General features: G+C 46.9%; 1 protein-coding gene across 3 annotated transcripts in view; it reads right to left on the minus strand.

The window, feature by feature from the left end:
• RAB11FIP4 (RAB11 family interacting protein 4) overlaps nt 1-12356 on the minus strand; it is a 118145-nt gene that overhangs the window by 76756 nt on the left and 29033 nt on the right. The gene's annotated exons all lie outside the window — the stretch shown is intronic.

A 12356-nucleotide genomic window follows, 5' to 3' on the forward strand; every position in this document is an offset into this window, starting at 1 on the left:
CATGCTGAGCAGGTGCCCTCACCGCTCCGTGGCTTCGCCTGTCCTAGCTGGTGGGTAGCGCTCTCTGAGGCAGAGGCAGCCTCTCGCTGCTCGCTGGCACACGCGCAGGCAGCTGCTGCACGTTGCCGACCTTGAGAGGGGCCCTCCAGACACCCTGGAGGATAAACAAGTGTAGGAGGCAAGGACAGAGGCACGTAGGATGCTGCAAAATCCTGGTGACTATGACACGAGCTCAGATACGTCCATCTGAGCAGCAACAAAAGCCCAGCTGGAAGGATACACAGCAAATGAATCTGGATGACCTAGTTTCTCAATTTTTTTTTTCATATGCTAGCAAACACCTAGCAGTTTCTAAAAGCCCTCCAGATAACACACAGTTGTGCGTGCGTGACACTTCTTCCTTCAGATTCTCTCTGTGCTTAGGGCTGGTAAATGCCGTGATCACCCAAAGGCCTTGCTGAGAACAAGCAAACTGAGAACTATCCAAGGTGTGGGGCCGGTGAGACGGCCCTTCCCCACGACCTCCCCAGAGAGCAGCACCTTCTGCTCCCTGTGGTGCCCTTTCCTTCCTTCGAGGCTCAGTCATACCTTACAGAGCAGTGTCTAAGGCACAGTTCAGCAAAGCTCTTCAGAGAATGTTTCACTTCTGAGCCAAACAAGGGCCTTGAAACAGCGTTAACAGCATTACTCTAAATGGTGCTGCGTGTCCTCAATGGCTACCGCTGTGAACAGATGAATGTGTTCGCTTGCTGGAGAGTTCAAGTAATCATGTGGCATGTTCTGCAGACCTCAGTGCAAGAGGGACATTCTTTGTTTTAAGAAATTTAAGGAGACCTTGTTTTGGTTTCAAGCCTATAAGCTCCTCTTATTGTAGACCTTCAGCAAGAAATCTCTCTCCATCACACAAATTATTTATGTCCAGCCTGCAGTTGAAAGTCATCAGTCCCAAACTCCTCAACAGAAGGAGCAGAGAGGGGAAAATGAGGAAGAAGAGAATCTGTGATTTGCCTCAGTCACAGAGAGAGCTGGAACGAGAGTGTGAGAGAGATCTCTGATACCTTGGGCCAAGGGCATGGACACTGTCCTATGCTGAAACCACAAGCTAAATGGCCCAAACACAGATGAGAAAATTAGAAGCTTTTTAGTTACACATAAAACTCTGTGCTGAATGTGAAAGAAACGATTTGATCCTTACACTGAATCATTCCCCCCCCCCCCCATCTCATGTAGGCAGCGTAAATAAGGGGCTGCAGGAAGAGTTGGGGCCCATGACAAGTTAGAAATCTCCCTGCAGTTTCCTTATTGCAGAATTTGTCGACGAGGCGAGCCCAGGCCGCCCGGCAGCACAGCCAGAACCATGGACAGCACAGGGAAAGGTGCCCGCCGCGCGGGGCTCTCCCGGCCCCCCACGACCGCAGCCCCGAGCCCTTCTGCGCGCGCAGCACGGAGCTGGTGGCTGGGACTCCTGCAGCGAGAGAGGACTATGTGAGTCACTGCAAAACTCCTGGGAAACGGGTATCATTTCTTGGATTAATAAGCAGCTTCAGCTCTACCAAGCTCTCAGGCTGAAGATACGGTCAGAGAGCAAAAGGCAACAGCACGAAGTCCACAAAGCAGCGGGCTGCAGGGGAGGCCTCTCTGCTCTGCTGCTTACTGTTGTGTAACGTTGTGCAATTCATTGAACTTCCCCATGCCTCAGGTTGGCAGCTGTACACTGAACAGAGCAGTGATATTACTGCACAGGCACCAGGCAATGAAAACAGAAATTCAAGGGCTAATGTTACCAGAAACCAACATTACAAGAATCTCAGTAACATTATAATGGGATCAATCAACTGCTTTACGTTAACAAACACTCAGAAGAAGACTTGAAGAATCCAAATACAGGAATAGAAGGAGTTAATCCCAGTGGCTTTTGCCAGGCTAGGATGAAGACCGGATACCAAGACTGAGAAAGCAGTAAATTAACTATATAGAGGATGGAAAGAAAGGAAGATAGAAAACAACATTCCCTCCCACTCTTGAGATGTTTTATTCTAGCCTGGCAGGGAGAACCACAGGATATCCCTAATGAGCAACTCTGATCTCTGTTCAGATACAGATTTTAAGTATCATTCTCTACATATACAAATTCCATCATCATATTTTATTCTGGATCATCAAAAGACAAAATTCACATTTTATATTCAAAGAGTCACGGGACCTTCCTTCCCACTGATCTTCTAGTTAATTCACTGCTTGATTTTAGCTATGATTTTAGAGTCATTGAAAAGAAAGAATAAACTCCTGTATTCTGAGGTCTAGCTGGGGTCGGGGAGGCAAGAAGCAATACCTGGATTTTTACATTGACATCACATAATGCAAATACATGAAATACAGCTCTCAGTATACAATACACACAAATAAAAGATCAAGTAGAACCCAGGAGTAACATAATACAGGCAACCCCTACCTGGAGCAGTTTCCTATGGATACTGACTGCTAGGCTGGAGACCCTGTCCTGTAATCACAAACATAACCCTGCTCTAAGAAACACATCGCTAATTAACGAGTCAAAGATATGTGCATTGACCTGCTGCCACGCCAGTCAAGTTTACTGCCACACAGCACAAGTCCTTGGAAATGCTATCTCCTACTTATAATACTTCACATCTGTGAAGTGCCTCCTCCCTTTGATGAATAAGGAATGAACTTAAAAAAAAAAAAGAACACAATCAATGGCAATGCTAGAAAAAAGAGGCAGCAGAATACAGGCATTTTAGAACTGAACAAATCAGTTTCTTGCTGGCTTTCCTTACAACGGGATTCCAGGAGCTGAAATGCTACAGCTGCCAGCTCTCGTGAAATGCACAACTCCTACAGCTGGTATCACAAGTGATTAGCCTCCCTGGTTTATACCAGTAGAAGATATGTTCCTGTTTAGAAAACATTGCCACTTCACCAGAAACTGTAGTGTGGATTTAACGCATAGAAGACTTGCTGGAAATCCTTCCTGAAGCCAATTAAGTAGAGACACTTGTGACACAGGAAAGCTGGGTCACTGTTATCCCTGCTCACCTTCACAAACAGCACAGATGTTGCAGCAAGATGAAACCGCAGTAGCAGAAATTCCTTTATTCAGACTCTTATTTTTGGATGCATTCAAAACAGCTTAATCAGACAGGCCACTGAGGCTTGGAGCAGCAAGATTTTACAGCTGAAAATCTTCCTGACTACTGTAATGGCTGAAACATGTGGCAGATGTGTCAGCTGGTGTAAGTCAGCCTGGTCCCAAAGACTTTGATGAAAAAGTGCATGGTCATTAGCTGAGCATGTTTCCTTACTGATTCAGCAGCAAAATCTAATCAGACTCAGTCTTCTAGGTTATGAGATCAGTCTGTAACTCACTCTGACAAACAGCAAGCCCTCACCATTGCAATCTAGGTAAATACCATTTCCAAAGCTTGCAGGGTTGCTTTGGAGAATCCTATCTCCTGCAGGCCTATTGCTGGGAGACATCAAACTGTGTTTTAGGTTTTAATGTACAGATTCCTGCAGCCAGCTGGGAAGCCTCTATGCAATTTGATGTTGTACAATAACGCAGTAATGCCACTGGGTGTTCTCAGTGACTTTGGCACAGTAGGTTGGTTTCTGAAAGTTGATCCAATGATTTTAGTAGCCAGTTTCTCAGTCACATACAATTACATTTTAAAATCAAATTAAGATTGTATATGCCTGGGTATGTGTATTACAGAGAAACAGAGAATACACATATATTTAAATTTAAGTAATGTCTTCACAGGAAATGAAATTATCACCTGAGCAAAGTGCTTCAGTCTCCAATTCCTCTAGATCCAATTTTGCAGGTTTTCCATTAAATTTCTTAATGCAAATAACTGACACCAGTCCAAGAGATCAAGAATTCACAAAACAGCCTGATGGAATTTATGCTGCTACTGTTCACTTCTTAGCCAGCACTAATGAACACAGCACAGGCCAGGGGAGCTACAAGAATTTTGATCAGCTGGGACTATATTTAGGTTGGTACTTACGTAAGAGTTGTGCATTAATACACACATATGCACTATACACAGGTCACTGTCTGAGCTTAAGCCTCTAGTGTACTCAGTCATGCCATTTTTACCAGTAACTTGCTGGTATAAGGCTATGAAGCTCTTTGCTACAGGGAATGCCTTTTCTGGCACATCTAAAATGGGCCATCAGATGAGGCTTCTTGGTAGGGTTGTAGCATAAGAGAGAGCCAATGTTTGGCACAAGCAGCTCTTCTCAATTAATTACCTGAATTAAGGTACTACTGAAGGTACTACTTAAAATTAAGCTTCATTTCAAGCCATGGCTTGAACTATGCCATCCTAGCTTCCCCTAAGTCCTCTCTGCTGTCTATACTCTGTCAATCACCCTTCTGCTGCTCTTTGTAGAAAAGTAATGTCCTATCCTCCTCCTCCTCAAAAGAGGCTGGCTCCCAGCAATTAATCAGAGCTTGTGGTGCTTATTTATTTGCCCTGGGAAAGGGTGAGGGCCTGTCAGTCCAGCAGCCAGGCTGCATGACACCGCAGCCTTCTTTGTAGTCAACAACCCCAGTGGCTTGCAGGTGCAATGCTCTGCTAGAAACGACGCAGCAGCCTCGCAGCCCTGTTCACGGCAAGGGCAAGGCCGCCCTCCTTGTGTGAGTGGATTACGCAGGCGGTGCTAGCCCTGGGTGCATCTGCGTCCTGTGCCGACCCTACTGCAGGGGGCACGGGACTGCAAAACCAACCGAGGCCACAATTCTGTGCTACGGTGACCACACGATTGTTACGATACCTGCTGGTAGCACAAGCTTGCTGGTAGCAAGCGCTCCAGAGCCAAACGTCAGAAGCCCTCGTGGTGAGCTAGAGCCAGAGTCTTGGGCTGGGGACAGACACTCTTCTCTGCACTGCTGCATGGAGCAGCTCCCCACCAAACGGGACAGCACAGGCAAAGTCTGGATTGCAAACCACATCTTCATTGTAGGAAGAGAAGGACAAGGACAGAAAAAATTAGCTGGAGGCTCAATAATCCTGCCAGTTCTCCTGGCACCTGCAAGGGTCTATCTAATGAACCCTTCTGTGGACAGCCAATAGTCTTTGGGAAACAACTGGAGAAAATCAGATGCTCCGTCCCTGTTGTTTAACCGGCTCAGATGGATGGGTGATCATCCTTCCAGCGCAAACACGTTTCTCCATTGTAATAAGAGCTCACTTCAGGCAAAGCATCCACCTTCTCTCTGTTGTGTTTCCCAGCGATACTGACTGTGTCGCAAAGCAGTGTTTGCCTCTTGCTGCTTTCTGAAGCGTAAGAGGAGCATTAAAGAGTCTCTACAATGAGGATAGACTTTATCTTCAAGAAAAGAGATGAGGCTCTGAGCGAAGGAACAGTTCTGATATCAAAGCTGATCAAGGCAGAGATGCATATTAATGAGCAGGAATTAGCAGTACAGAGCAGTGACTAAGGTGAGACAGGATATTCTTCCACCAGCACTCTGGTTCTGGACGTGGCAGACAGGAGAAGGGCTGAGGCCGCCTGTCGCAGCCCTCGCAGTCGAGTCATGAATCAGCAAGGGCTGGAGTCTCAGCTCTACCACTGTGAGTAAATGATTCACATTCCAGCTCTCCATACAGACTGAAAACGGGAAATCTGCCACACGAGACCCTCCCCATACACGAAGCGAAAGCAATAATGAACTCAAGAGGCTTAATACTCGGAGAGCGCGGCTGCTGCAGAACCGTCCGTTTGCTACCAGAAGGCACGATACGGCCGAGCCCAGCCGCGGGAGGAAGCAGCGGTGAAATCCTGGTGCCAGGGGAGCCAAAGGAGAAACCCACAGTCAGGCCAGGAGGCCATTCAAAGATTTACCTGTAAGGCTTTTAAACCTAATAAGCACTGTGCTATTTTTGTGCCTGCAGATACCATTAGCTGTGCTCATTTCCTTCGGCAGGGGTTTCAGACAGTGTCCTGCTGCACAACCCTGAAATCTAGTCTTCAAAAGACCTGGTGTTTGTACTGAATTTGAAGTGTCCTAAAAATTGGAGGGGAAGGAGGGTATTTTCCTTTGAACTCCATTTAGTCGTTTTGCCTGAACTGTTACAAGGGGAGTGAAGCAGGCAGAGGCAGTCAACTTGCTGAAATGTTATTATCCTTTTTGATTTTTGTGCTGTTAGGATACTAGGAAAAGATTTTGGCAAAGCTACCCAACTCAGCAAGCAGGAAACAGGCTTGCTCAGTTTATTCAGCCCAAAGCTTCCAGCTGTGTTAACTAGAAGGAGCCTCTAACTGTCAGGGGCAGAGGAGAACTCTCCATTTCCCAGCTCTACTCCGGCCAAGATCTGAAAGTCGCCCTCCAACCTCCCCCAGTCCTGTGGACACCAGCTATGGGCCCGACCCAGCCACCGCTGCAGAAGGGAAATCCTGAGGGTGCTGCAGTCCTCTGTAGCCACACGGCCTGGGACAAAATTCATGTTTAAACCAGAGCACCCCAAGGCTGCCGGCATGGCAAGGCGGGAGCCCGTGACCGATGCAGAAACAGAGCCTGGGGCCACTCGCAGGCACGTACCAGGGTGCGCAGAGTGGTGAAGTCACTGCAATCTGCTGCTCGGACTAGGAACAAGGGCAACGGTTGTTAGTCTTCGCTCAGTCCCCGCTGGGCTAATTCCCTCCCCAGCACCGCTCTGCGCCTCCCTGCCGTCGCAGGGCTCGTGGTGCCCCAGAGTACAACCACACGCTGTGCGACCAGGCGGCTGAATGGCTGCTGACAGAGGAAGGGGAAGGATTTCTGTGGAGAGGGAACAGAGGGAGAGGACAGGTCACCGACAAACCTCGGAGGAGATTCACTGCAAGTGACCTCTTCTTGCAAGTGGCTTCAGTGCACCAGCACTTCCCAGCACTCCTGGGCAGCTCGCAGGGACGCTGGCAAAGCAGCCAGGTGTTTGATTCCAGCAAAGATTTTCTGACTGGAACCTGAATCCTGCTGCCATCTCCAGGCCGGGAGAAACTCGGAGCTCTGCTTGTCTCACTTTTCTTGCAAAATAGCCCAGTACAGGAGATTTTGTTAATACAAAGAAAATCTGTTAGATTTAGCTGGAATTGACTTCTGAGGGAGCCCTCCCGGGCTCCGTCCACCAAGCTCTCACAGCAGGATCCAGGTCACAGCCAGAAGATGCCATCTGACGTAAGCAAGTACTCGCAGCAGTTTGCCTTCATACCGCAGGCGTCTGAGGGCACGTCTCGCCCCGCAGCGCGCGCGGGAGCACGTGGGAGAACGGCGGGATGAGGACTCACAGAAGAGGTCAGACTGCTGCGGCAGTGACGCTTAGGCAGCATCTCCTGAAGCAGAAGCATTTGTGAGAAGCATCTGAAAACTTCCAGCACAAGGAGATTAAATCTGTAAATGCTACGGAGCGGAGTTAGAGAGGTTCCCACGGGATTTAGAGGAGGAGCAGCAGAACTGTGCTCACTGACTTTGACAGACTGGCCTTTCCACATCTGAGTAAGGGATGTAGGTTTACACCTTCACAGTATTTTTTGCCCTCCTCTCTTTACAGACCACAGTAGTTCATAGGCTTCACTTTTTCCTTGCTTATAAAAATCCCCAAAATGATGAATCTAACTATTAATTAGATTCCCCTAAAGGGCTACTATTAGGAACAACCTGCCATAGCAGAGCTGAGCTGGTTAATCGGCAATCAGGGGACTGTCATTAGGGAACACCAGTACTTCTTTGGGGACTGGTAGGATTGGTCCTTGCCTGAGGCTATTCTGCGTTTGCATTCACAGACTGCAAGTAAATAAAAAACCATAATGATGAAATTTGCAGATGACAGGATGATAAATAAAAACAACTCAGGCAGCCTCGTACTCTTCTGGATCACTTCATAAGTGCAGTCCATACATACAGAATGGGTTTTAAACACCATCACGCAAGGCCAAAAAAGAATACAAAAAAAAAAAAAAAAAAGAAGAAAAAGAAGTAACACAGTCTGAACATACAGAGAAGAAGACTGTTCTGGAGAGCTGGGATTTATGGATTTAGAGGAGAGGGATGAGGTTTCTCTGTGATGTTCTGGCAATTCTCACAAGGGGAACAGGATGAGGGAAATTATTTTACACTGTGTTAGAGAGACCAACGTTACTACAAAGTGGGTTGTGGTATCCACTTTTGAAAGAGACGCTGAAAACCCAGACAGGATGCAGAGAACAGACATAACATTCAAGGGCTACAGAAAATGCCTTATACAACCAACCTTAAAGAGTTCTTCCTGTTTAATTTTGCAAAAGGAAGACCAAGTGATAATCTGTTTACTGGGTATAAAGACCTTTGCAAACAGGAAACTGCAGGTTCTGAAGGACACTCTAGTCTAGCAAAGGAAAGTCATAAAGAACCATTAGCTGCAAATTAAAACTAAACAAATTCAATTTAGAAATAAGGCTTAAATTTACATGTATGTGTGTTTTTATCCATCAGAACAGAAGGAACTGGTGGATTTGCTATTATTTTAGGTCTTTTGAGAAGATAATTAGATATATCTGGAAGAGCTGCCCAATCTGGAGTAAATGGGTTAAAAGTTGTGCTTTCACCACTTCAGGACATCGCAGCAGACGACCCAGTGCTCCCCCCAAACCTGACTCTCAAGTGTGTGAAGGGGCTGCCTTCCCGGCACATCTGAAAGGTGAGGGAGGCCAGCAAACGAAGCCTGTCCTTGCCAGTCTGTTCTGGCAGGCTGTGTACTGTAAATAATTCATGCCACTGCAAACAGCATTATGAAGTTCCATCAGCTGCAGTCTGATCCCAAAACATGCAGGAACATACATCACTGCTGGAAACAATGGCTTTGAATTTGCTTCCAATTTTGATTTCAAGCATCAGTTATTTCCCCTTGGTGCTTTATCAGCTGGCTTCAAGCCTGCAAGCTGGCTTGTCTATAAGTCCTCTGCAAGTGGAAACTCTTGTTTCAGTTTCTGCTTTAACCAGGGACACCCAGTTCACCAGCTGGAAGGCAGATCTTGGGTCAGTATCCTAAATGAGGAAAGGAAATTGGTTGAGCCATCTTGGCCTTGACTGAGTGAATTACTAAATCTGTCAAATTCATAATCTACTAATGGCTCCAATACAAAAATTGACCGACTTCAAGGGAGTCCATTCACTGCCTTTCCTGCCTTTGGCATCAGGCCCTGAAAGGACATGGAACTCCATCTTCTTCCACATATAAATTAGTTCCATGGGGCCTCAGTCCAACTGGACAAAAACATCCATCAATAACGCAGATGGAGAAAATATCCATAATGTTGCTGCAATTTGCTGAGTGTGTGAAACGTACCAGTGAATTACAAATAAGAAATAGGTGGTTTCAGAGGCATTGCAGGTGGCTGAGTGCATTCAAAGGAAAGGAAAAGCTTGCAGTGCTCATACGTTATTAATGCCCTGAGTAAGCAATACCTCGACTCAGGTGGGTGACAGATGAGGAACGCAGTTCAGCTGCTGAAGCAGGAACGGGCAGCAATGTGGATCTGCAGTGCAGACAGGAGGTCAGCTCCTGATCTGGAATGCAAGGACTGCAAGTGCTCCAAGCACGCCGAGCCATGCTGCCCACCCCCAAAAGAGAGGCTTTGGAGCACTTCCTGCAAGTGAGAAAGAGGATAGGAGGAAAGCAAACAGCCTTTTCTCTCCCCGTGGGAGCCGTGAGGGCTGGAGCTACGGGATCAAGGCTACAGCTCCCAGGGCGGGAGGGTTTATGCACCGTCTTGACTGGGAGGCCTCCCTGCTGGGGATGGTGATGGTTTCCAGAGACCAAGGGACACTGTGATGGGGGTCAGGACTGCAGGGTTACCAGTAGCAGGCTTTTACCAGTAACCGGCTCCCTCTGCACCTCAGCTTTCCCTTAGCCCACTTGGCAGATCCTTACCATCATCTTGTTTTCTTACTCTGTTAAATAGTGTTTTATTATCTCCTGGCAGTAAAAGTTTGAGCCATACAGTACTGCACAGAAAGAATACATTAGGGATGGATTTGTTTAAAACACTTCTAATATGGAAATAAGCTATTAAGAGAGCATAATACTCCACGAGCCTCGGTAAATGCATGCTTGTGACAGAAGACCAAGCAGTGCCAGGAAAATTGATGCTACGACTTCTGTTTGCCTGTTCTCCGTTGAGAAATCACTCGCAGTTTTTACTATATGACAACATAAACCTAATTTGGAATAGTAATAAATATAATTCTTGAGGCATTACATGCCCAGATTTTGCATCCTTGGATTTCAGCCATAGCAAAGACTCAGAAGTTATCAGGTCCACCATGTAGCTCACTAGCTAATTTCTCCACTTACAGCAGAAAACATCTTATGATCACAGAGAATCACTGACAAACTTTGAAACAGCTCTGAATCTGACCACACGTGGAAAAGCATCATTGTCTGTCTTATAAGAAAGCAGGATGAAAATGAATAAAACTCTGCAATCAAGAAGCTTTCAGAGCTTCCTCAGAGTGCACATCCCAAAGAGACGGCTCACAGCTACAGAAACTACTTTCCCCCATCCCATCTGCAATCCAGTAAAATCCTGGTAAATTTTTCCTCTGCCATCTACACCTTTGGATCAGGCCTCCGTGGCATGCCAGGGTAAATGTACCAATTGCTTATGTGGACAACACCACTAGGACAGTACCTTCTCATTTATTTTGTCCCTTCTAATACAATGTAGCAGCTGGCAATGAGCAGACACCAGAATCATATGACCAGCGCCTCTCCAGAGACTTCTCCACCATCCATCGTTCCATATGTGAGAACCTCTCATTTAAAGTTACTTAAACAAACTCGATTTGAGCAGGAGTCTGTTTCCCTCCTTCTCACTGCTATGGTGTTGCAAAACAAGACGCTCGGCTAGGTCCACCCATCTTAACACAGTCTATGGGGAATCCCACGTAGTCTGCAATGCCATGGGAACGCAGAGCGATGCTAAAAATACACCAGAGCCATCTGTTCACTCTACCGGACCTTTTTTTCCTTGTGTTACTCTGGAAACAATGGGTTAATGTGTTGAATCATTTTCCTAAAACCACCGATTCCCTGATTTGCTAAAGTAAGCAGGGCTGCATTAACACCTTCTCCTCCACTTCTCCCAGAGCTGAAACCAAAGCTTCCTGGAAAATAAGGCTGCTAACAAAAGCTGTGACAAGCTGAAATGAGGCACAGCCCATTAACGTCTCATTCATTAGCATGACTCAAATATAGCATAAAACAGCCAGATCTCAAGAGATGCTGAAGGCAACTGGTCATGTGGGTGAGCATGTTCTGCCCTTAAACAACAAGGTAACATCAGGTTTATCTACAAGTAATGCAGCATGGATTCATTATCAGAGAAAACATTCTTCCCCTCTGCAGCTCGCGGTGCGTGTGATCACACTTGTCAGTACATAAAGGGAATTTACACAGAATAATGCTTTTCAGGGCTTCCAGTTGTTAGGCATCAGCCAACTGGGATCTACTCCAGGAATAATTATCATTTTTAAAACAAAAGGGGAGAGAGGTGGGACACACAGTGCCAGATAATCAGCCAACACTTTCTCAGCTCCTCCCTTGCTGACACCTCTGCTGTCACACCGTTGCGGAGGTGTTGTCATATGCAAGGACAAGCACAAAGCCAGAGAGCAGCAGGAGGAGGCTGGAGAGGGTGGCAAGAGCAGAGCAAGTCTAACCCGTACCCGGGAGGTCCCGGCGTGCACCTCACATATCCCCTGTGCCGGCTCCACTTGCTTGTGTAAAAGCACAGTTCCCAAAGCCAAATATACAGAAGCTGCAAGAAACACCCCGACCTAGACGCTAAAGCTAACGCCCGTGCCGCGAGCACGCTCCGGGCCGGCGCTGGAACCCGAGCGGTCCCCCGCGACCGCGCGGCTAACGCAAATCAGAACACGACGCTTCTCTGCCAGCCGCAGCATGGAGCTCTGTTTGCTCCTCTCTGACTCACAGCGCAAAAACCATGCAACAAACTCAGCTCCCGAGATACTCTATCACTCACTTCTGTCGCTAACAGCCTTTCTGGCTGGATTTCTAGCCTCAAAGACACAAAGCAAGTATTAAACTTAGTCACTGCTCTTCACTGTGTACTTTCATAGCTCTTTTCTCCCTTCACTGCACAAAACAGAGCTATCCAAGCAATATGCAACCAGAACAGGTCTCCTAAGACCATTTTTAAACTCAGTCATTAAAGGGAATGTGCATGGCCTTTGGCAAGCCCACAGGTACAGAGCATGAAATGTAGGTCCCGAGATCTGATCTCAAATGCAAAGGCCTGAACTGCAGCCCTCAAATTAAATTGAATGAAAGAGATTTCATGGCAAATTA

This window comes from Rhea pennata, chromosome 19 (genome assembly GCF_028389875.1).
Source record: "Rhea pennata isolate bPtePen1 chromosome 19, bPtePen1.pri, whole genome shotgun sequence".
Classification (NCBI taxonomy): domain Eukaryota; kingdom Metazoa; phylum Chordata; class Aves; order Rheiformes; family Rheidae; genus Rhea; species Rhea pennata.